Source organism: Podarcis bocagei, assembly GCF_964188305.1.
Source record: "Podarcis bocagei genome assembly, chromosome: 8".
NCBI lineage: Eukaryota > Metazoa > Chordata > Lepidosauria > Squamata > Lacertidae > Podarcis > Podarcis bocagei.
The window spans coordinates 86,385,722-86,412,295 of NC_138133.1; the positions used below are offsets into that span (position 1 = coordinate 86,385,722).

The following is a 26,574-nucleotide window of genomic DNA, read 5'->3' on the forward strand; positions in this document are numbered from 1 at the left end:
CTCAGGTATGCATAAGGGCTTGTGCCCAAAGTTTTTTATTTTTTATTTTTCTTCTTCAAACACACATCCTGCCACCATATCCACCGAGAGCTTTTGGGGCTCATGAGAGACACTTATGTGCCTCTTTTAATCCTGCCCCAAAGCTGCAAAATGACCTTCAGTCTCTGAGAGGACAAACCAATAATTAACCTTACTAAATACATGTATTAATATGACACCATTAACCTAAATTCCATAATTAATCTGTCATTCTTAATGCCACCTCTTCTTCATTTCAAAGGTCTATTGTGCAATGCCACACCCGAATTACAATGAAGACACTGACTAATTGCACACGGCTACCTTTTAAAGTTTAAGACAGCATTTTCTCATAACTTCACCATAAATAGTAGCTTACTTCAGGCCCCAAAGTTTGCAGGTTTACTTTAAAAAACTAAAAAAAAAAAAACACCTAATCTTATCTGAGGCTACTTGCTAACTTAATCTTATTTTCTCAGAGCACATCCCTCTTAACACAGAGGCCAGCATGAACCACGAGGAGTTGCTAAGAAAACAAAATATTCTGTTGCTAAGAGCATCAATATAATTCCTTACCAAAGGGTGATACCTTGAAGATAAGCATTAACCTTGTGTGATTCAATCACATGTACTCCAGCGCTTTCAGAGAGCCTGCAATCTATGGCAAGTGCTACATAAACAAGGAAGATGCCTTCCATCCCATCTGCCAAGTTCTGGTCTGCTGACTTTGTAAGAAAAGAAAAGTAACTCAGCTTCTTTACCTTAAAAAGTCAGAGTGCAGGTTTATTCCTAGGTGCCTGTGATAGAATGGCACCGTAGTTGGATTTTCTTTTCGGTTAACACAAGCGCTCTTTTGGAAATGCGAGATCATCGTCAATGGCACTCATGTCAAGTCCCGGCCTTAATGCCAAAAACTGAACAAACAGTTGAGGATGCTGCTGTCTGGGCAACAGGAGGCAAATATCTGCTTTGCTATCACTCCTAGAACCATCTGCCTACAGGCCTCCCTTCTTTCTCCAGACGTGAAAAAGTGTGTGTGTGCAGGAGGATTCCAAAGAATAGGACCAGTTTGTTGCAAGAAGATGCCCAGATTTCCAAGAATATAGGCCTAGTGTTTGCATGCCACAGAAACAAAAGCTGAAGTAGGCAAGAGGGAGACAAAAATAGCATTCCTATTCCGATGATACAGCTAGGAACAAAACGAAAACAGACTAATATAGAACCATGCCGCACACAACAAAATCATGTAAATAAAAATGAACAGAAACACCTACATTGAAGCAACACCAATATAGAGGTTCTGTTCAATGGACTAGTTTGGTGGGTGTTGCACCCCACTTACAGCACGTACTGTGTGCTTATTTTAGACAACTTCTTGCTCCAGATCAAAACTGAAAACCACACAATAGTGAGGCAGATGAAGAAACCTGCTGTTTTGATCATCCGCCCCTGAAACAAAAAGATGCAAAATACAGTTTGACGTATTCAAAGAATTCACATCAATCAAATATGTGAATATCAGTTACATTTATAATCTCCAGGGGCTGCCACCCAATATGCAATAATAATAATAATAATAATAATAATAATAATAATAATAATAATAATAATAATAATAATACAGTGGTGCCCCGCAAGACGAATGCCTCGCAAGACGGAAAACTCACTAGACGAAAGAGTTTTCCGTTTTGGAGGTGCTTCGCAAAACGAATTTCCTATGGGCTTGCTTCGCAAGACGACAATGTCTTGCGAGTTCCTGCGGGGTTTTTTTCCTCCCCCCTTTTTCTAAGCCACTAAGCCGCTTATCAGCTAATCCGATCAGCAGATAAGCCGCTAAAAGCCACTAAAAGCCGCTAAAAGCCGCTAATAGCGCTAATCCACTAATCCGTCAATGGGTTTGCTTCGCAAGACGAAAAAACCGCTAGACGAAGAGAATCACAGAACGGATTCTTTTCGTCTTGCGAGGCACCACTGTAATAATAAAAAATTGCAAAAGGCTCTGTTCATGGGGCTGCCTTAAATACAGTTCATAAACTCAACTGGTAAAAAGCACAGCTGACAAGATGCTGGGAGGAACTAGGCTCCTCTCCTTGCCACCCGTCACCCAACTTTTCAACTGTGTCTGTTGTTTTGTCTTGAGGATACAACGAAGTTGCTGCTTCGTATATCTAGCTTTCAGCACCATTTTCCGAAATCTATCATTCTGGAATCTTTTGAGGAAGCCTTAGAGTTAGAAACCAAGCTAGGCAAATTCTAAGGAGCCTATGTATTTCTGGCCAACAGGTGAGATTTGATAAGAGTTTTATTTTTAATGTAGATTCTTGGAAAGCCATACACAAATTCAAAGGGAATCAGACCAGAAATCAAAAAGACATCTGCGCTCCACAGGAGGGGAAAAAGGAGGTGTAATCTGATCGCAAAATAGCACAGCGTCATATAGTGTACTATTCTGGCATTAAACGGAACACTCCTGGCCTTTAATCTCTAACAGTACTATGACTGGTACATTTTCTATATCATAGTGCCATCTTGAGCCCATGGCAGGATTAATATGAGTTCTGGCCACCGATTCAATAAAGTCTAGGCTAAGTGTTTCATATTTCACTATAATCCTCAACAGGATCATTGACATCTAAGTCACTACCTATAATTTAAAAAGATTTTTATTGAAACATTTGTGGAAATTCTCCAGCCTCGAATGTACTTCAAGCTAACTGTAGCAACATAGAAAAGCTGAGATCATCCTTTTAAAAGCAAGAGTTGTAGATAGAACTGCAAGGATGACACAGATGTTGGAACTTCAGGGAAAAGTGGATGAAACATATCATACAAGAGATGCATACTGTCATCCCTGCGACAAAGTGAATTAATTAGTACAGTCATACCTCGGAAGTCGAACAGAATCCATTCCAGAACTCCGTTCGACTTCCGAAACATTCGACTTCCAAAGCGTGGCTTTGGAATTTGCTGCAGCCAATCAGAAGCCCTGTCGGATGTTCTGCTTCTGAAATAACGTTCGAAAACTAGAACACTCACTTCCAGTTTTTGATTGTCCAGGAGCTGAAACATTCAACTCCCAAGACGTTCAGGAGTCGAGGTACTCCTGCTTGGCAGGGGGTTGGACTCGATGGCCCTTGTGGTCTCTTCCAACTCTATGATTCTATGATACAACTGTACAAGTCAATTGGAGGAGAGATAATATGAGGAATGTTCTCTTGCTTAAATTTGCTAGAGAAATGAAATGTACTTTTTTATTTATTTCATCTGGAAAAAAAATGTTCCATTTTATTAGCATTTCCTTGGTGGTGAATAAGAGTTGATTTCTCTTACTGCAGAAGAATAGACCAAAAAAAAAAGGAATTCGTGAAACAAAGGATGAATCCTTTTACTTTGATGTTTTACAATGAGGAACATTGCCTAGAACATTCCTTTCAGTTAACTTGGCAAGAAATATATCCTAAACATACAATTATTCTGGATAAGTGACAGAACCAATAAAAAACAGGGACAGCATAAAATTCACTTGTGGAATCATGCAGCACTGAACCCAGTTCAAATTCTACACTGAAGTGATGACAGAGAGAAATCTTAATGTCTTTTCCCAAACAATGCTGTGAACACAGTGACTTTGCAATTGCATGTACAATGGTGGTATAAAGGGATGCTTGTTTTCCTTTGGAATTTTTTTCTCCACAGATCCCTCTATTTTGGTTGCATATTATGGTAAGATGATAAAAGCATTCACTGACTCAGATAAAACATCAAGGCTGCAATCCTAACCATGTGTCCTCAGAAGTAAGTCCCATTTAACTCAGTGAACTTACTCACAGGTAAAAGAGGTTGGGTTACAGTTTTCAAAGCGATTTTTATTGATTTTATAACACAGACAAAAATACAGACAGGATTGTCCAACAAATGAACAATAATGAAGCTTGGAACAAAACAATTATAAGTCTTATTAACTGGGAATAGATGCATTTGAAAAGGGGTGAGGGGAGAAGTAGGGGGATGAGGACTATTTGAGTTAGGATAGTTTGTAATTTAAATTTAAGGAATTTCTCCAGAGGGAGGCTTTCCCACCCATTGAAAGCTTAATAAAAGGCAAGAACAGAAACCAAACAGCAGCCAAAACCAAACAGCAGCCAAAACACATCAGGCTGGGCTCACTCCTTTGACAACAGAAGGTTGTGGGTCCATTTTTTCACAAAGTGGAATCTGTCAAATTAGAACGTAGCATCTGCCGACAGAAAATACCGAGAGCGTTTCCCAGCAAATAATACTTTGTTGTGCAGCCAACCAACAATAAAGTGATGAGCTTTGTGTCCACGAGTTTAGGTCCCAAGTTGATAGATACGAAGAGTTCTGAGAATCATTTGATTTGTTACCCAGGGGGAGGCAAGAATACAGGAATTTTTCTTGTAATGAATTTCTGTTTATTGGGAATGACAGGTGACATGCTTCAGAGAGAAGACACCTCCCACTGGAAGAACCCATTGAAGCCTTTTGCCTCCTTTCCAGTGGGAGAAGTCATCCATCCCACCAGACCAACAGGCAGAACAGACAACTCCTTGACCACACAGCGCATTCCAACTTCAACTCTCTCAGCAACGGAAAACTGTTGAAAAACTCCAATGAAGAGAAAAAAGAGAAACTAACACAAGCACAGCAAAAAGCAGAGGGGGCTAGAATAGCTGCAAAAGATTCATAATTCAGTTTTGAAATGAACAGGTAAACTGAACAAGCTTACCTAATTATCCAAACTACAAAAAAAAATAAAAATACTAGCTCCTTGATTCTGTGCATCCTGTCAACTGTGCTTTGCAAGCATGTAAAAAAAGAGTCCCCTTTAATTGGGGGAAATAATTGTGCCCAAGGATGTTCTTGTATTTCTGCAACAGCAACATGAGTAATCAAGATGATGTGTTAAATATGGACTGTTTTTTTTCCTGCTCGCAGCACCCAATGTCATTTGCTACTCAAAATCATATTAAAATATATACTAGATCCCTGCACGAGTAACTTGCGGCAACGGCAAGGTGACAACAGCAACTGTGACAGGTGATAAGAAAACAGAATGGAAAACTGCGCTAAGAAATGGTTGGGCAAATGAGGCTTTATTTTGTCCCAGTTTATTTACATAACCAGAAACTATAAGCTCAAATTCATAGACGCTAAGCAGTTTCCAAACTTAAACATTTTGATTTGCAAACTGTCATTGGTATTTCACTGGCAGTATGAGGCAATCATATACCACAACACTGGATGATCAATTGGACCTGAACAAGTTGTAACACAGTGTGGTCCTTAATCAGTAACTCATTTTGTGGATTTCTGAAAATATCAAGAGATAGTGGTGATTTGGGCCTTATGCAGTTTCCTTGCAAGCAAATGCTGTTTCATTCTTTCCTACAGATAATGAGCTAATAGGACCACACCAACATTTTGAATTTCCAAGACAGGAATGTGAATGATGACAAAGGGGAAACATATAGGTGACTTTGAGATCTGGCATTAATTGCTTCAAAATCTTTGAGAATGGGTGATTGCAGTCACTAACACAATAAGAAATATATGTATACACAATACAATTAAACTCCCCCCCCCCCAAGAATCATGGGAAGTGTAATTTGTTAAGACAGCTGGGATCTCTAGCTCTGTGAGGCAGAAGTTACAGTTCCCAAGGTTCTTGGTATTGGCGAGTATTTTAATTGTATATTGTGTACACAGCCTGTTTCCTATTCTTCTAGTAGGGGAGATGGATCAAGTACCGTATTTTTTGCTCTATAAGACGCACCAGACCATAAGACGCACCTAGTTTTTGGAGGAGGAAGACAAGAAAAAAAATATTCTGAATCCCAGAAGCCAGAACAGCAAGAGGGATTGCTGTGCAGTGAAAGCAGCAATCCCTCTTGCTGTTCTGACTTCTGGGATAGCTGTGCAGCCTGCATTCGCTCCATAAGACGCACACACATTTCCCCTTACTTTTTAGGAGGGAAAAAGTGAGTCTTATAGAGCAAAAGATTCGGTACCTTCTACTGCTCATAATTAAAGTACCTTGGATTAATAGAATTAGAAAATGATTAGCTAATGAAGACTGTATAATAAACAAAAATGCTGAAATCTAGGGAGGTGGAGATCTATACAATCATCCTTCACTTTAATGCATGCACTGGAACAATTCCCAATTTCTTTTTCCATGTATAGCTCCTTATGCAGCACCTTGGCTTTCACCCTTAGACTGAACCCCCAGAAAGGAGAGTTTATTTAAAAGGTTACTCCCAGTAAGGCACATCTTTCTGCATTCCATCTATTATTCAACCCTCCACCTTTATTTCCCTTCCTGCACAAATGCAAACCTGAAAATAGAAAATGTGAATTTTCTTCCAGCTTTTCTTGCTCCATATTGCTTGACAGGTTTACAGTGCCACAGAGATCCCAAGAGCTCATAATCCAGTTTGTTTTCTGTCTGCAGATGCACCATCAGGAACTGTCATCTTGTAAGTGATTGCAGTAAACTCAAGTCAGAGCCGTTCGCAAACTCATGGCATCAACACTTGGCTGAAGTCCATACTCAAGCTTGGGGGATATTTTCTGCAACACAAAAGTGGTGTGTATGCAATTTTCCTTACACTCATTTCTTTGTGTTCCTACTTCTTTGTCTCCTGTTCTTGTATTCCACATGAACTAAAATAAGATGAACAAGATCATTGAAGGGCCCTTCCAACTCTACAATTCTATGATTCTATGACTCAGAGCACAAAAACGTGAATCACATGTTTGGTCACATGTTTCTCAAGCCACTTTAGCAGAATCAAATGTTATACACAGTTGCACGCTGAAGTCACCAAACAGTTTAAAAACAATCAAAAGTAAAAAGGATATATTCATCTCAAGCTCACACTTTCGCTGGCATTCAGTTCTAAATGGCCATTATTTCCCACCCAATGTGCTCACTGGAAGGACAGATCCTGAAGCTGAGGCTCCAATACTATGGCCACCTCATAAGAAGAGAAGACTCCCTGGAAAAGACCCTGATGTTGGGAAAGATGGAGGGCAAAAGGAGAAGGGGACGGCAGAGGATGAGATGGTTGGATAGTGTTCTTGAAGCTACCAGCATGAGTTTGACCAAACTGCAGGAGGCAGTGGAAGACAGGAGTGCCTGGCGTGCTCTGGTCCATGGGGTCACGAAGAGTCAGACACGACTAAACGACTAAACAACAAAAAATTCTAAATCTTCATCATTATTCTTTCAGCTATTGAAAACTCAGGACTCCATCTGATCCATCACAGGTCTAACCTAATGCATCTGCATGCTGAGGGATCCCAATACGGTATAAACGATCCCCCTCCCCTCTCTTCTATTGTGTGTGCACACACCTTTCCAAGCATCTTGTAAAATGGAAGACCTATGTGTGTCTCCTATTTCCCTATCCAGCCCTTCTTTCCTCTTGCTCAGGGTCAAGAAAAGTTTCAAACTCAGGTTCCTTGATAAAGCGGATGGGGGAAGGTTGAACTGAGGGAAGTGCACACAGGCCTCTCATCTGCTCTAAGGGTCAGGTGAACTAAGAACATGAGATGAGACCTGCTGGATCAGACCAAAGGCCCATCTCATCTAGCATCCTGCTCTCCCAGAATCCATGGGGAAGCCCGCAAGCAAGACCTCAGGCACCACAGCATTCTCTCTCCTAGTGATTCGCAGCAACTGGTATTCAAAGTTTAACTGCCTCCCACAGTGCAAGCAGGACATAGCCATCATACGGCACCCATACTGAACTGCATTGAGCCCTTAAAAGGTAAAGGTACACCTGACCGTTAGGTCCAGTCGCAAACGACTCTGGGGTTGCAGCGCTCATCTCGTTCTATAGGCCGAGAGAGCTGGTGTTTGTCCGCAGACAGCTTCCGGGTCATGTGGCCAGCATGACTAAGCCGCTTCTGGTGAACCAGAGCAGCACACGGAAACGCCGTTTACCTTCCCGCCGGAGTGGTACCTATTTATCTACTTGCACTTGACGTGCTTTTGAACTGCTAGGTGGGAAGGAGCAGGGACCGAACAACGGGAGCTCACCCCGTTGTGGGGATTCGAACCGCCAACCTTCTGATCGGCAAGTCCTAGGCTCTGTGGTTTAGACCACAGCGCCACCCACATCCCCTTGAGCCCTTAACTGTAAGCAATTTTACTGTTATGAGATATCATGCAAACCAAACAAAATATGTAAAAGACTAGATTTCAAAAAAACACAGCAGAGCTTTAGGAGAAATAGTTTTTTCCTCCCAAAAATAATGCAATGCTAAACCTTAATACAGGATTGTAATGATTAATTCCTTTCCAGGAATATTTCTAAGTACCTTCTAAGGAAAATCATGTACAAAAATTGAACAATTGACAGCACTCTGAAGAGAGGTAATTCTAAGGCAGATTCTCTTATAATAAATAGCAGGCAGAAGATCAAATGAAGATAAAAAAGTGACCCACGACAATGCATGGAAACCAAATTCCTATCACACCCTCACAAGCAAGGTTAAGGGTTATTCCAAAGGATTATTCCTTTGCCAGACACAGTGTCTCCCTAACAAAGTTGCCATATTTAATGAAATATGATTCTGACTTCTCTTATTTCCTTCTTTAATACATAGTCTATTGCTACTCTTTTTCTACACATTGGAATACAGCATACCTACACATGTGCAGCGGTACCTCAGGTTACATACGCTTCAGGTTACAGACTCCGCTAACCCAGAAATAGTGCTTCAGGTTAAGAACTTTGCTTCAGGATGAGAACAAAAATCGTGCTCCGGCGGTGCGGCGGCAGCAGGAGGCCCCATAGCTAAAGTGGTCTCCAGGTTAAGAACAATTTCAGGTTAAGTACGGACCTCCAGAACGAATTAAGTACTTAATCTGAGGTACCACTGTATATAAAATAATTCCACATAATAACAAGTTGAGGGAGGGTTGTATGTTGAACGTTACGTAGACAAGAGACACCACCTGACTTGTGAGAAGGAAAAAGAGAACAAGAGAGGCAGGATGGAGGCAGGCAAGGGCAAGAGCAAGACCTTGCTCCAGGACTCAGCTACATTTACAAAGAAAAAGCGTTTTATATGCGTTATAACACTGTGACACCTGATGTGGAGTCCCGTCTTCCGCCAACATGATTCCCCACTAAGAAGGTTATAACGCATTTTCCTGAAACACTTTTTTGGATGTGTCTCGATCCAACCCCAGTCAAACTGGCTCCTCCCCACCATGTGCTGGGCCAATTTAACATTTTACTCATTTTGGAGTTTTAAAGTGTAAACTGCCTTGGGGGCCTTGGCAGAAAGGTGGTATATAAATGCACTAAACAAATTTTGGTGTTTCTTAAAACAAAAAACAAAAAAGCAGCCCTATCCACACACACAAGACGGAGGTTGCAGGAACTCCAAGGTACAATCAAAACAACAACACAGAACCCCCTATCGATATCCTTTTTCGTGCTAGAACCAAACCACCAAACTGACTTTTCCTTACACACACACCCATAACATTTCACCAGTTGGATTAAAAAAGCTTTGCAACTCCAGCAGTTCTGAATCTATTTCCATCTTCTTAGTTAACATGTCCAAAAATAGCCTAATTCTCCAAAGATTGGAATACCCTTGAGATCTGCTAATTAAAATCTCAGGTGTTCCCTCCTTCTGTTTAGAGACAGAATTAATTGGCTCAGTGGAGCTAAAAAGAAATATGTGAATATGTAGAGCAAGCAGGTTCTACTTTTACTCCAGCTTTAGATTTGTTAAATTATGAAACACAAAGAGCTTTAACAAATGTGTTTTATTTTCCTTTTTTGCGGGGGGTGGGAAGATTAGCTGTTCACAGTAGCAGGCAGCAATTTAGTAATATTGAGATAGACTGCCAGTTAATCTGTTTGTGCAAGATTTCAAAGTGTACAGTAAGCACAGTTGAACAGCACTGTAATTTTCAGCTGGCAATCATCAGTAAGAGGATTTAACAATTCAACTGGTGTTTCATGGGCCAATTTATCACAAACTGAGACATTCTTGTTACGCAGGGTTGTTCAGAATCTTTGTTCATTGTCATATGCGATCATTTGTATTTCTTGCAATGTTCCTATCCTGGGCCCCCAAGAAAACCTGTGGTGGGGGAAAAAATCTCTTAGTCTCTGGTTGGTAAAAGGTAAAGGGACTGCTGACCATTAGGTCTAGTCGTGACCGACTCTCTCATCTCGCTTTATTGGCCAAGGGAGCCAGCATACAGCTTCCGGGTCATGTGGCCAACATGACTAAGCCGCTTCTGGCAAACCAGAGCAGCACACAGAAACGCCGTTTACTTTCCCGCCGGAGCAGTACCTATTTATCTACTTGCACTTTAACGTGCTTTCGAACTGCTAGATTGGCAGGGGCAGGGACTGAGCAACAGGAGCTCACCCCGTCGCGGGGATTCGAACCATCGACCTTCTGATCGGCAAAGCCCTAGGCTCTGTGGTTTAACCCACACTGCCACCCGAATTGCCTCTGGTTGGTTAGGCTGCAAGAATTCCCAAAATCATCTTGTGGGCCTCATGGTTGACTGAAGGTTTGAACTCTCATGTCCTTGCAGGACTAACCCAAGGCATTTTGCTGCCTGTGAATATGGACAATATTACTGCCCCTTAGTTTATTTTATTTTATTAAGTGGCTCTTAAAAACACTGGAACAGCATTGTAGTATGTAGCTCTGAATTTATATCCATTTTTCACATTCATGCAGTCCTCCAGCCAATTTCAACAGAAGAATCCCGGCTATGTCTGGGAAATTCTGGGCGTATGGCAACTCTAGATAAACTGGCGATACTGGTCATCTCTTCCAGAGAGGTACAATTGACAAGCAAAATATAGAACAAAGACGAGAACCCCCTCTGCACATAGAGCAAACAGCAAAATAAGATTAGCAGTAGAATGGGAAGGAAGAGCACAGTGAGTGAGAGTTGATTTGGCAAAGTGTAAACAATTAGACGGCAAAAACAGGAAAAAATAAATTCAGGTACAGTATTCAAAAACTAAATTATTAATGAGGAGTTAAAGACTTTGTTAATTATGCAGAAATGTATTATTTATTCAGAGCATCAAATGAGCAGCAAGTAATTATGCAGGAAACCAAATGAGCCATCCGTTATGGAAGGAGCACGTGGACAATTTGCAAACAGATGGATGGCAAAAATAATTAAGTGTTAGGTAACTAACAAATGTAGTTAATGTAGCAATTAAAGCAAACCAATGTATTGCTCCGATCAAGTGAAATAACCGTGTAAAAAAAAGTTAAGCTAAATAGGGGAAGTACATAATTTGATGATCAGACAGATCATTAAAATGTTAGCCAACTAAAGGGATGCTGAATGGCAGTATCATATATAGGTCAAAAGGACACAAAACATAGTCATTACAATCTTCTCTCCCATTAATTTCTAGAGGTGGACTATCCACAAATAAACAGTACAAAATATCTTTATTAGGACCAACTAAAAGGTCACAAGTAGTAAGCAAACTTTCAAGTTCATTCAAATTTGAAGGAGAAAGGGATGCAACGGGCTAGATATAGATATATAAAAGACTTGGCCTGCAATTTGTAAAAGTTCTACAATAGAATGAGGTCTTAGTGGGGGAGTGGTCCAGATATCATCCCATCATCTTCAATTGGGTGGATCTCTGCTCGCTTACAGGAGGCATCACTCAAGGTCATCCTCCGATGGCCCTGGATGCCAGTCAGGCTGGCAAAAATTAATCACTTCCTTTCCCCTTTATGTTTCTCCAAATCCCGCCTTAGCCCTACTATCTTTGGACCTGAAGATTCCACCCTGAACCACAGCAAACTAGTAGGCTTCTCACTGAGCGCAGCACGACTAGCGATAGCTCAGCAAATGGAAAAACCAGACTGAAATACCCTTGAACCTATAGGAAAATAATATATGGCATACAGCAATGTCTGGGCATCTCATCAGACACAGGAGGGCAGTTAAAAGCATAACGAATAGAGACACCTTCCAAGAAACCGGGACAATTTTCTTTAACTATGCTAATGACCAAAATCAGTGGAAAGGTTACATTAAGTACAGTGGACCCTCTGGATACGAACTTAATTTGTTCTGGGGGTCTGTACATACCCTGAAAAGTCTGTATTTAGAGGCGCCGCTTCTGCGCACATGCGCAGCATGCTAAGAGTGCTTCTGCGCATGCGCGCATGGCAAAACCGGGAAGTATATACTTCCGCACTTGCAACCCAAAAGTTACATTACCCGAAGGTAACGTAATCCGAGGGTCCACTGTAATATGTTTGAATCTTGAATGTATGACAGTATGTCTACAGACAATGGATAAAACAATCACTCTTAGATGTACGGTTGGATAAGTGTTTAATGGTTATTGTATTTGAATTTTGGGTTGTTGTTTTTAAAAAATAAGGTCAGTGTTTTGCAATCTTAAGACAACACAGAGTAGCATTGCTGCTCTCCCTGACCTTTGAATATATAAACACCAGCAGCTATTTCATTTTCCCACTAGAACTAAACCAGAACATACAGGTTCCTTGCAAAGTAGGTAAAGAAAACAATTCTTTAAATTATGTTACAAAACCTGAACATTGTGCTTAATGTACCACCTCAGAGGGCACTGTGATTTCCCTGAGTGCACCGTAGGCAAAGCCACATCAGATGGCTATCATTTATTCATTAATTTATTCATTAATCCATTAATTTATTCATTTAATTTATTCATTTATTCCTTAATTAATTCATTTTTCATCACTCACCATCATTCTCTGGGCAGCATACATTGTCATATTTCAAAAAGTGAAAATCCGGACAGAAAATTTGTTGAGCTTCCAGACACTGCTTGCGGCTGCAGTATTCCAGTTATCAAAACAGTTTGAAATCACAAATTCCACATAAATAAAATCCTGTTTAGCAGTGCTAACACTAAAAATAGTACTTTTTGATCAAGGAATAAGTCTAAAGATACAGATGGTCCATGGCATTCAAAGTGAAATATATAATAAAATACAATATATAAGAAATGAAAGAAGACAATAAAATGATAGTATTGCCTAGTGCATTACAGTTGCTACAAAAGGCAGAAAAATCGTTCAGTGGTTCTCCAAGACTCTCAAAAATTTTCAAGTAATCTGTGGGAAAGAAAGTTTGGGAAGAACTAATTTACATGATGTTCAATAATAATATCTGGTGGAAGCCAGTTTAACAATCTACTTACAAAAAAAAATCATTGTAAGTGGCTGCATTACAAATGTACTAATATAAGTAGTAAAGGACAGCTAGTTTCCGTTTCCATTTTAATGCTACTTGGATATCAATTTACCAATGTGGAACACATCTTTTCAGTCTAAAAGCAACATCTTCTAACTGAAATGCACTGATAATGTCATGCAATCTCCCAAAGCCTGGCAGAATATAAATATCTTTACAGATCTCCTAAAGATCACAACTGAGTAGGCTTGGCAAATTTCCCCAGGGAGAAAAGCTACAGTACAAGTGCCATCACAAAAAGTTCTATTTTTAGAATAGATTAATAATGTTATCTCAGACACAGTGGAACCTGCAGTATCTATCTCTCTGGTAGATTTGAACTGATGGGGGGGGGGAGAGAGATGGGAAATGCTGTTCCCTGAAATATATCCAGATTGAAGCTATATAAAGAGTTTAAGGTTAAAACCAGCATAGAGAGTTTAACCTGAACACAATCTGGTAGCAAGTGAAATCCAGATTCTAAGGATATTTTCTAATCTTTGCTGTTAGACCCAGCTAGCATTTTGGACCAGCTGGAGTTTTTGACTGGCAGAATTCCTTGCACTCCTCGGAGCATAAAAACAGGGCCATGGTGATTTGTCTCAAGAAAGAAGTGAAGCTAGTATATTATCCAAAACGAGTGAAAAGGGCTTGTGGGAAGGGCCGTAGCTCAGTAGCAGAGTGCATGATTTGCACGCAAAAGGTTCAATCTCCAGGGTAGGGCTGGGGAAAATTTGTACCTGCCTGAAACTCTGGAGTGCTGCTGCCAGACAGTGTAGACTGTATTGAGCTAGATGTATAGATGGTCTATGGGACACGGGTGGTGCTGTGGGTTAAACCACAGAGCCTAGGACTTACTGATCAGAAGGTCAGCGGTTCGAATCCCCGCGACGGGGTGAGCTCCTGTTGCTCGGTCCCTGCTCCTGCCAACCTAGCAGTTCGAAAGCACGTCAAAGTGCAAGTAGATAAATAGGGACCGCTCTGGCGGGAAGGTAAACGGCGTTTCCGTGTGCTGCTCTGGTTCGCCAGAAGCGGCTTAGTCATGCCGGCCACATGACCTGGAAGCTGTATGCCGGCTCCCTCAGCCAATAAAGCGAGATGAGCGCCGCAACCCCAGAGTCGGTCACAACTGGACCTAATGGTCAGGGGTCCCTTTACCTTACCTATAGATGGTCTGGCTCAGGTTAAGACTGCTTCCTATGTTCCCACACTAAAACCCGGACATCCAGAAACAGCATTGCCATGATATGAGGTTGAACTCTAAGGGGGAAATGGCTTCCATTAAGGACAGGCATAAGCCACAAAGTCAGATTTAAAGGGCAGGACTCCCTTGTTGTTGGCATCTATCTGTCTCAAGAGACAAACACACTTCCGCCATTCGGAGGAGGTGGAGTTGCGGGCTTCATGGCTCCAGCACCAGCGCGATTGGGGGATTCCTGGCCAGCCAATCGGCCGGCTCTGGGGGTGTGGTCTGCCTTATTTAAACCAGGACAGGGACGGGGATCTCTCTCTTTGCCGCCTGCCAGCTGTTCCTGCTTTTCCCACCCTTTAAGGTTTTCGTTCCTTGACCTTGCTATGCACCTTGGTTGGTAACTGTTGAAGGGCCTGGTAGGAATTTTTCCACTTGGCAAATTGGCACCAGCCACTTGGTTTTCGCCTACCTCATGGCAAATCGTCACAACTTCCTTGGTATTGGCGGTTAGGCATTGGTATTGCTCTGAGATGGAAGAGAGGAGGTAACGCCATCACCTGCCCCACATATTGAAGGGTAGTCCAATAAAAGATTCGGGGAGGTGTGACCCTGTCCAAAGCCTATGGAGGTGAGGGCCCAAGGCACGCCCCTATCGGTGACCCCGGGGTAGCTCCTAGTTGATGTGCATCAGCAGGACTCCCCCTACTGGTGGTTAACCCTTCCCGGACTTCTAGCAGACGGCTGAAGTCAGATATAGTCGGTTAGGACCAATGCCTTATTACGATATTGAAGCAATGCAGCCACAAGCTGCTGGTAGCTTGAAAGCAAAACATAATGGGATTGTTGGGACTGTCCGTGGGAAACAGAGGGACAGTCTATTCACAGTGCGAAGCACCGGAATTAGCTCAGAGTGTAATATGAGCTGTACAGGAAGTACTGCATGTGTTTGTTCTCTCTCGACTGCAGGAGTATGAAGAGAGCAGTCATGTTTTCTGTAACGCTGCAAAGACAGAAATAAAGGCATGTAAATACGTTTCTGTCTATCCCTTTCCCCTGCCGGGGGGGCAGCAAAGAGGGGGGGTGTTCTTCTCACGCTGAGAAGGATCGCCTATCGCGACCTCTGCCTGGATCTTGCCGGGAAAGCAGACAGGGAGGTCAACAGGAAACCAAGCCGGGTGCCTGGGAGAGTTGCCAGTTTCTCCTGATAAAGGCTTGATTTCCGACATGCCTAAGCCAATACTGCTCATCATCTGTAACCAATAAAGTTGTGGCCTTATTTAGCCCATTAACCTTAATAATTGTGTCATGTGTCATTATTTCCACTGGGAGCGGGGGCGGGAACTCGGCACGCAATGGAGTGCACCTCCAGGGGTGAGGTCAAACCGTTGCATTAGCAACACCCAAGTGACCTCCCTGGGGCGCAAGCCTGGGCAGCGTGTATGGAGGTCCTCGTCTGCCCAGAGGACGAGATCCTGCTCTCAGCTTCACGGATGTGGTCCAAAGGAAGGCAGAGCAATATGAAAACAGAAAAAGGCTGAAAAGGGCTGATCTAAGCATTCAAGGAAGAATCAACATGTAATAATACCCTACTCTGTGCCCCTGTCTTCTTCAGCAAGAACAGGTGGTTCCACAGGAGGAAACTTTCAATAATCTCAATATTCTGTGATAGATTCCATGACAGTAAAACCAGTTCCCAGCTTGAACATATGCTATAATACTGTGGACCAGAGCTCTCCAAGCTGGGTGTCACGATACGTTAGTGTGTCTGCTGCAGTGTGTAGGTGTGTTGCGCAAACGCTCGCCGTGCTCCTCCTGGGACTGGAAAGGGGTTAGTTTAACATCTGGTTTGCTAGTAAAACTGAATTGCATTGTGAAAAGATGCAAAACTGAATTACTGCTTCATGAAATGACGCACATCTAAAAAATGTGTCACCATCATGAAAAGTTTGGAAAGCTCTGCTGTAGATGGATTCAGCTGCAAAAAAGTTACAGTTTCCTCTGTCAATAGCAGAGGAGAACTAAGTGTGGCCCCAAAGATAAGCAGGGGTTAGTTGGCTGAGAAATTAGACACTTTCTTATTCCTTTCAGATCAGTTGTCAATAATCCTTCTAGTTCATACACTTATTTGTGGGCAATTTCCAGACACTATGAAATTATTTTCTCTTTTATCCCTATTAGGTTTACCAAGACCAAATTCTTATGGCACATGGTTACATATTTACTTTCTATTGAAGTACAACAGAAAGAAACCCATTAGCACTGTAATAATATTTTTAGAGGCCATAATTATTCTTTTATGAGTAAACTTCTGTTCAGGTTGTCTGATGCTAACTATCTGTATCAGTGTTAAGAAGATCATTTTATCCATATAATATTAATATGGCAATATAACAAACAGCAAAGCCCGGATCATTAGCCTTCTTTGCTGTTAGAGTATCTGCAGCATTTCACACTAAACTAATTTTTTTGAAATAACAGTCCGATTGCACAGTTCATTGCTGTTGAGAAAAAAAGCCACATATAAAAATCTCTACAATCTTAATGGCTTTCCCAGCTAACCAATTATTTACTTAAATTATTCATGGATAAAACAATAAATTCTGCAGTAGCATTGCAGTAATTCTAGGAAACACTGTCCTCTGTGAAGCTGACTATTAGGAGCACTGAAGACGATGTCACTTAAACCTCTCCAAGTTTACTTATAGTTATCTTTTGATCATTAGTTAAATTTTAAATATTCAAATGGTAAGATAACTTTGCAACAAAATAAAAAAATTCCTTCCAGTAGCACCTTAAAGACCAACTAAGTTAGTTCTTGGTATGAGCTTTCGTGTGCATGCACACTTCTTCAGATACCAAGCTCATACCAAGAACTAACTTAGTTGGTCTTTAAGGTGCTACTGGAAGGAATTTTTTTATTTTGACTATGGCAGACCAACACGGCTACCTATCTGTATTTGCAACAAAATGAATGCTTTAAATACTACATGCTATTCTCAAATACCGGTTTGTGTCAGGAGCTGGAGTCAGCAATAAAACAATACGCCTTCCCACCACTCTCCTCCTCGCCTGCTTCTTTCCCCAGCAGCCTAAGGCTTTGTCCATGACAGTTTGCCTATAAAAGCCGATTTCTTCAAGTGGAATATGACTGATAGAATCACAGAACAAGGAATACATAAAACTGTATGACTGGAAGGGATCCCGAGGGTCATCTAGCCCAACCCCTTGCAATTCAGGAATCTCAACTAAAGCATCCATGACAGATGGCCATCCAACCTCTGCTTAAGGACCTCCAAGGAAGGAGATTCTACAACTTCCCGAGGGAGACCTTTCCACTGTTGAACAGCTCTTACTGTCAGAATGTTCTTCCTGATTCTTAGTCGGAATCTCCTTTCTTGTAACTTGAAGCCATTGGTTTGAGTCCTACCCTCCGGAGCTGGAGAAAACAAGCCTGATCCATCTTGGGTGCTATTGCCAACCAACTAGGGATGCGGTGGCGCTGTGGTCTAAGCCACTGAGCCTCTTGGGCTTGCCGATCAGAAGGTTGGCGGTTCAAATCCCCGCGATGGCATGAGCTCCTGTTGCTCTGTCCCAGCTTTCTGCCAACCTAGCAGTTTGAAAGCACACCAGTGCAAGTAGATAAATAGGTACTGCTGCGGTGGGAAGGTAAACGGAGTTTCCGTGCGCTCTGGCTTCCGTTACGGTGTTCATTTGCACCAGAAGCGGTTTAGTCATGCTGGCCACATGACCCAGAAAGCTGTCTGTGGACAAACACTGGCTCCCTCAGCCTGAAAGCGCTGCAACACCATAGTCGCCTTCAACTGGACTTAACCATCCAGGGGTCCTTTACCTTTACCAACTGTACTTCTGCCTTGTCTGGATTAAATTTATGCAACCTGATGGATCACAGATCTTTTTTCAACCATAACCAGATAACACAGAGGACATGAAGCTGGGTGCTCCCACTTTCTGATGTTAGGCAGGTGGGTGATGCCTTCTACAGGGACACTAATAGTTGACAAATTTTGCATCAGACTGTTGTGAGAAGTCTTTATTTATCGATCTCTGCCTTTTACAATATTGGTTTATTGTTAGATTAAGTGTGTGTGTGTGTGTGAGTATTCTGCCTTTCAGCTCTTACTGATTTTTGTTACTCATTGGAGGGGCATTTAGGTGGACTGTTTAACCTCTGTTTTTGAAATGCTCCCCTGGATGTTCTAAAACTGAAGAGCAAGATATTAAACATGTTAAAACAAACAATAAGAGAAAGAGGCAATGCATACAAATAAAGTTCGCTTCTCATACAGAATATTTGGGACAGCAGTTTAAGAGTTAACCACACTGTAGTAAACAAAACCGCATACAAACATTTCCATGCAGTTAATGCTATTATAAAGACAGTTCATCACAAAATGCAGTTGAATATGATCTGCTTTGTAACATATCCTCTGCTCAAGTATCTGGGAGAAGATTTTAAAGCCGGCACTGCAAATAGATTAATAGTTACATAAGTCATAAAACTCTGATCTTTATTTCCTCTTAAGCATAGTTTATTAACAGATGGCATCATAGTAAATATAGATATATTATCTCTTTCCACTGCTAAAATGCCATTAAGAAGCATCTGGAGCTCACATGAAATCGTTCCTCCTCCAGCCAGCTATGGAGCCCTTGAAACAGCCACACATAAATGTAAAAGGGACAGCCGTAAACATTCTGAGTTCTGCTCCCATCAATGCAAAATGGGCCAATGAAGTAGATAATTTATATTAACTGGCAATGCCAGCATGCTTAAAATCTGAATGGGGAAGCTAATATAGTCACTAAATCTATCAAATGGCTTATAAGTTACACAATGCAAGGCTTTTAATTGTAATTTTTAGGGCACCAATTAGGTTGCCTGAAATTCTTAGCGTCAATTTCAACAGCACTACAGCCAGCATCCGTCTAAGTTCTCCCTGATTTGTCACACATATCTCTTGTATTTAGCTATTTAATTCTTTTTTTATTGCTTCTATGTCACTCCTATCACCTTTGGTTTTTCTGTGTGTGCTACCACCCTCCCACATTTGTGCTGAGTTTTTTTGATGGTTTTACCCTGCTTTTCCGACAACAAATTTTGAGCTCAAAGTGGCTTCCAATAATCACAACAGCATTAAAAATAACCATTGCAATGACTATAATATCAAACGCAACAGCATATAAAGCAAACAGCAACCAATTCATCATAAGCAATGAATTCAATTCAATAAAGTTATATATTTGTCTATACCGGGGTTTACCAAACTTGGGTCTCCTGCTGTTTTTTGGACTACAACTCCCATCACTCTTAGCTAGCAGGCAGTGGCGTAGCGTGGGTTGTCAGCACCCGGGGCAAGGCAAATAATTTGCGCCCCCTAACCCGTGGATTTTAGCACTCGAGTCTCTTCCACTAGATTAGTTAAAGAAACCCTTACCCCCTAAGCACATGTATTGTTTGTTATGAAAATACTGATGTAATTAAAGTAAAATGCATCTAAATACAAGTTTATTTTCAAACACTTTATTGAGTGTGAACATGCATCACACATTCTCCACATTTTCAGCAGGTCTATGAATACAAATCTACAAATGTAGTAACCTAGCATGGGCCATGCTATTATATGTCGTCTCACAACCATCGTAAACGACAAAAAATATCAAGAACAAAAACTAAACATCAAAATGAAACCATACCCTGGAGATGATCCAAGACTGGGCTAGATGGAGCCAACTTCCTCAATCCTATACCTCTAATTGTAATTCTTTAATAGAAGTGCAAGATATCAATCTGTATATACAGATTAATTTAAATTCGCCTGCTTTTAATTTGCGCAATTTTTTCAACAACGGAACTGAAATCTACATTAAAGTCTCTCTCAATGGACAGTATTGCTAGATTACTCAGTCTTTCTTGGCTCATTGTAGATCTCTGATATGTTTTAATTAGTTTAAGTTTTGAGAAACTTCTTTCACAACTCGCTGTAGAAACAGTGATAGTAAGAAAGATTCTTAATGTGACAACAAAGTTAGTTAAACTTTCTTGCAGCTTCCACTTATACACCCAGCGAAGCAAATCTAAAGCTGACCAGTTTGCAACCTGCTCATCAGGATTGACCTCCTTATACAAGATAATGTGGTGCCGAAGTCGAGTTATTTCGGTAAGCATAGATGCAGCATTCAATTCTGTGTACTGAGCACACATGTGCAGAATTTGTTTCTTAATAAAATCATCTTTTCCAGTATCCAACAATGTTTGGATTTGCAAAAAAGCAAATCGCTGGTGAAGTGTATTCATCTGTGTAGTACGTTTTTTAATTTCTGCCTGAAGCTGATCAATTGCTTCCAGTTGTTCTCTGCTTGTTTCCTGTATTAAGGTCAAGCCAGCATCGCAACTATTCTCACCATCCATCTTCTTGCGTCTTCCAACTCTTCTCTCTGTAGGTATGCAATAGGTTTTGCATACCTGCAGAGCTTTCTCAGTTGCCTTTGACACTAGACTATCACGTTTTTCATGACAAAATAAAGCCAATGCTTTTAATTTTTGCACGCATTGATCAAGCGCAAGTCCTTCTTGCTGCAGGTAGATCTGAGTATCATTTACTTCGGTTAGTACTGGGTTCCAAAAATACAAGAAAGAGAAAAAAACATATGTCATTATGCAAACTAAAAGACTTCCTGCATCACCCCTGGTTTCAGAGGTTTCTTCCGGCCCATCTCTCAATGCTTCCAAAGCGTCTGTTATTTTCTCAGTGTGTTCAGCAAGTACGCATACAGCTTCATGCTTTGAACTCCATCTTGTGTTACACGATCGCTTTACACTAATTGGTACATGTTTCTTAAGGATATCCCACCTGTGGGTGAAGCTTGAGAAAAATGCATACACCTTTTCCACAGTGCCAAAGAAAGTAACAGACTTTGTCCCAACACCAACTGCATGCATCCCAGCAAGATTGAGCGAGTGATTGTTACATGGCACAAACATTGCTTTGGGATTCATATCCAAAATACGGTTTTGTACACCACTAATGTGTCCAGCCATAGTCGCGGCATTGTCGTATCCCTGGCCGTAGCAATGCTCTAGTTTAAGACCATCAGCTTGCAACTTGTCACAAATTTGTTTTGTAATGACATCAGCTGATTTCCCATATAACTGAATAAAGTCAATAAAAGACTCTGTCACATGGACTCCTGAATCTTCAATATGCACATATTGAATCACTTGGGACATTTGGTCAGTGTGTGAAATATCAGGAGTGCTGTCAAACATTATAGCAAAATACTTGGCCTTTATGATATTTTGAAAGATGACTGTTCGAATGTGATCACTGAGCAGGCTAATAAACTCATTCTGGCTCTGTGGAGAGAGATAGGACACAATGTAGCCATCTGTGTGTTGTACTCTGTGAAGATGTTGTTTGGCAACTGGGTCATATTTGGCGAGTAACTTGAAAGTTTCTAAGAAATTTCCACAGTTACTGTGAGGGTTTGATTAGCTGCTTGTGCGTGAAAACGTGCTCCCTCAGAGTTTGTGCGCCCCCACAAACCTCCGTGTGTGACGGAGCTCCTCAGACATGTCTGCTCTAGTCACTAGTAGAGTCCGACAGTGGCTGTCTGCGGAAGCGTTTCCAACAAAGAAGTTCCTTAACGGAAACGCGTCTCCTGGACTCACGGCGTGACAGTTTCCTGCGAGGTATGGGTCTCCCTATGGGAGACTCCGATACCTCCCCACTGTTTTCGCTGGAAGCCTCCCTGAGCCCTCCCTCCTGCTCGCATTCCCTCAGAGACCCACTCCTCCCCCTGCTGGTCCCTGCTTCAGCAGTTGAGTCTCTTTCATCCTGCCTGAGTCCCTCCACCACCTGATGCTCTGATGGCAGTTCCCTGACATCCACCTCCCCTCCAGGGCCCCCCTCACCCCCTCCCAATTCCTCCCCCCTGGGAGGTGAAGGGCTAAAACCCCGAAACGAATCTTCCTCATCTTCTGACGTCTCGAACAATTCTCTCCATCGATCGTCGTCCTGGCCAGCTGAATCCTCCTCCTCTTCAGAATCTGGGAACCCCTCCAACTCCTCTTCCTCGTCGGTGGTGGCAAAGTATTCCCTTCGGAACCTCGCTACAGGCTGAGGTTTACGTGGGAACCTCTGATGAAAAGTCTCTATTAAAACCTCGTCATTGACATCCTCTGCCCTAACCCAGGTGTTTTCCGACTCCGGTTCCCCTTCCCACATTACCAAATACTCTACTTGATCTCCCTTCCACCTGGAATCGAGGATCTCCGCTACATGGTAGCTGTGTTCCTTCTCCTCCATTGCTGGTCCCCTAGTGACCCTCCCCTCACTGTCTCCTCTATACGGTGACAGCAACGACCTGTGAAAAACTGGGTGCAGCTTCATGTGGTTCGGTAACCGGAGCCTGAAAGCCACTGGATTGACCTGCTGTATGACTTCAAACGGACCCAGCCTTTTGGGTCTTAATTTCTTACAACCTCCTTTGAATGGCAACCCTTGGGTTGACAGCCACACCTGGTCCCCCACCCTGATGCTTTCACCTTCCCTTCTGTTTTTGTCTGCTTGCCTCTTATATTCCTCCTTAGCCCTGTTTAAGTTGAGTTGGAGCTGGCGATGGATCGCTTCCATTTCTTCCACGAACTGTTCTGCAGCTGGAACGCTCCAGTTCTCCCCCTCCCCCCCTGGGAAGGCTCTGGGATGGCACCCGTGATTAGCCAAAAAGGGGCTCATCCCCGTGGACACGTTCTCTGCATTGTTGTAGGCAAATTCTGCCAACGCCAGCTTCTCCACCCAATCATTCTCTCTGTCATTAACATAACACCTCAAATATTGTTGGAGAACCCCATTTGCTCTTTCCGCCTGCCCGTTGGTTTCAGGATGACGGGCCGTCGAGAAATTGACCTCTACATGCAGTAAGCTCATGAGCTTCCTCCAGAACCTGGAAGTAAATTGTTTCCCTCGGTCTGAAACCACCCTCAAGGGGGCGCCATGCAACCTAAACACATTCTCTACAAACAATTTGGCGGTTTCTTCTGCTGTAACCGCATGTGAGCAGGCTATGAAGTGGGCCATTTTAGTTAACAGGTCTACTACAACCATGATGGCTGTTTTCCCTCTAGACCTTGGCAGATCAGTCATGAAATCTATTGCCACTGCTTCCCACGGTCTCTCAGGTGTGGGCAGTGGTTCTAATAAACCAGCCGGCGCCTGCCTCTCCCCCTTGGCTCTTTGGCATTGTTCACACCCTCTCACATACTCCCGCACATCTTCCCTGACCTTGGGCCACCAAAATTCCCTGGTAACCAGCCACATGGTTTTGTGTTGCCCAAAGTGCCCTGCTGTGGGGCTATCGTGCAGCTGCTTGAGTACTTTCTCCCTCAATTCCCCTTCAGGTATATATAACGCTCCCTTATAATACAATGCCCCATTTCTCTCCTCAAAACCACCGGGTTTGTCTTCCTCCCCTCTGAGATCCCTGAGTTTCCCCTGGGCGTATGCATCCTGCACCGTACCCTCTACCAATTCCCTTTGCCCCACCAAAGTCGCCCCACACACCCAGCGGTCCTCTGGAATGATATGGGTTTCTTCGGGTGCTCCCTCCCCCTCCAAATATTCAGGCTTGCGTGAGAGAGCGTCCGCCCTAACATTCTCTGGGCCTGGCACATAACAAATCTCAAAGTTAAATTTGGAGAACTCTTGGGCCCATCTCAACTGCCTTTGGTTGAGCACTCGCGCCGTTCTCCAGTACTCTAGATTTTTATGGTCCGTGCACACTTGCACTTTATGTTGTGCACCAACTAGCAGATGCCTCCATCTCCGGAACGCCTCATGAATAGCAAGCAGTTCTCGGTCGTACACCGTGTAGTTCCTCTCGGATTTGTTCAGCTTCCGCGAGAAGAAGGCACACGGACGCCACTCCGACTCCTCCTTCCCCGGCTGCAGAAGAAGCACCGCCCCTATGGCTCTGTCAGATGCGTCTGTTTCAACCCTTAGCTTCTTTCGTAAATCCACATGCAGAAGTTGTTCTTCAGAGGCGAAGGCCCTTTTCAGTTCCTCAAACGCTCGCCCCGCCTCCGCCGTCCATACAAACTTCTTCTTACTGCTGAGACAGTCAGTGATGGGCGCCGTCAGATGGGCGAAGTTGCGGATGAACTTACGATAAAAGTTTCCAAACCCTAGGAACCTCTGCACATCCTTCTTGGTTTTGGGTGTTTTCCATTCCAGCACTGCCTGTACCTTGCCGGGATCCATGGCCAATCCCTTGTCTGACAGGCGGTACCCCAGGAATTCCACCTCCTTGGTATGGAACCGACACTTCTCCAGTTTGACCCACAGCCTGTTGGCTTGCAGTCTGCTCAACACTTCTCTGACGTCTCTCACATGTTGCTCCTCATTCTCAGAATACACCAACACATCATCTAGAAAGGCAACGCAATTCTTGTAGAGCAAAGGGCCCAGCACGTGGTTCATAAAAGATTGAAAACACGCGGAGCCTGCTTGTAATCCAAATGGCATAACGAGGTATTCAAACGCCCCCAAAGGGGTAAACATGGTGGTTTTCCATTCATCCCCTTTCCTTATGCGTATCAGGTTGTACGCCCCCCTTAGATCCAGCTTTGTGAAAATCTTTCCCTTCCTCACCATGGTCAAAATATCATCAATTCTGGGCATAGGGAACGCCACCGGTTCAGTCACTGCATTCAGCCGCCTAAAATCACATACAAGTCTCGGCTTGTCCGCATTTTTTTTGTCCACAAAGAACACTGGGCTCCCCCCTGCTGCTTTGGACTCTCTGATGAAGCCTCTCTTCAGGTTCTTGTCAATGAACCCTCGCAACTCCTGCATTTCCCTGTCTGACATGGCATACAACTTGCCCACGGGAAGCTGTGCTCCAGGGAGTAAATTGATCTGACAATCAAAGGGTCTATGAGGTGGTAGTTGGTCAGCTTCCTTCTCGCTGAACACGTCGCTGAGATCTGCATACTGTGGTGGTACCTTCACCTTTCCCATTACTTCAGTCCCTGCTAGGGTGGCTTGGGCCCCTACTGAACCCTTCTCCCCTTTGCAGTGTTCTAGGCAATGTGCTGAACCAAAGGACACCACTCTTTGATGCCAGCCAACCAGCGGATCATGTAGAGCTAGCCAGCTCATTCCCAAAATAATGGGAGCGCCTCCCAGGGTGGCCACATTAAACGCTATCAGTTCTGTGTGCCTTGCCACCCTCATTATCATTGGGACAGTCTGCAAGCGGACTCCTCCTCCCAACAACTCCCTGCCATCAATCGTGGTCACCTGCAGGGGGTTGCTTAAAGGGATGGTCTGTATCTGGTGTTCAGCAACAAACTCCTTGCTCATAAAATTGCAGGAGCTGCCTGAGTCCAATAGCGCCTTTATTTTTAGGGGGTGCCCATTCTGCAGCTCTAGCGACACTTCAATCACTAGAGCAGGTCGAGGAGCTTCTGGCACGGGCACTTTCACTGCTCTTTGGCCTGGCTGCAGTGCCCCAATTGTGGCAACCAGGCGTTGGCTTTTACCTGCTCCGCTCCCCCTTCTTCTCCCCCCTCAACAGCTCCCACCATCCCTTGCCATTCCTTCCTCTGGGGGCAGACTCTGGCAAAGTGGCCTGGCTGTTGGCAGAGATAGCATTTCCGGGGGCCCTTTCCCTCCTTCTTAGCTCCCTCGCTGGTTTTTGAAAATGCGCGCGCGCGCGCTGTTCCGATTTCCATCGGCTCTGCCGGCGGGAAAGCTGGCTCAGGAATGTCTGGAATGCGTAACTCCTTCCAACGTTCCCCTCTCCCTTCCCGCCTCTCCAAGGCTCTTGCCTCCTGCCGCGCTCCTATGGTCAGCGCAGATTTGGTCAGCTGATCCATAGACTCCGCCCTGGGGCTCCGTGCCAGCTCGTCTTTCACCCCCGAAGAAAGACCTTCTTCAAATAGCATTTGAACGGGTGCCGCCGATAAATCCCAACTCAGTCTGTGAATCAGCATGGTAAACTCAGTCCAATATTCACGGACAGATCGACTCCCCTGCTTACAAGCCATTAGCTGTCTGCGCACCACCCCTTCCTC

At 43.3% G+C, this 26,574-nt stretch overlaps 1 protein-coding gene across 2 annotated transcripts in view; it reads right to left on the reverse strand.

The window, feature by feature from the left end:
- TRAPPC9 (trafficking protein particle complex subunit 9) overlaps window positions 1-26,574 on the reverse strand; it is a 298,285-nt gene that overhangs the window by 131,155 nt on the left and 140,556 nt on the right. The gene's annotated exons all lie outside the window — the stretch shown is intronic.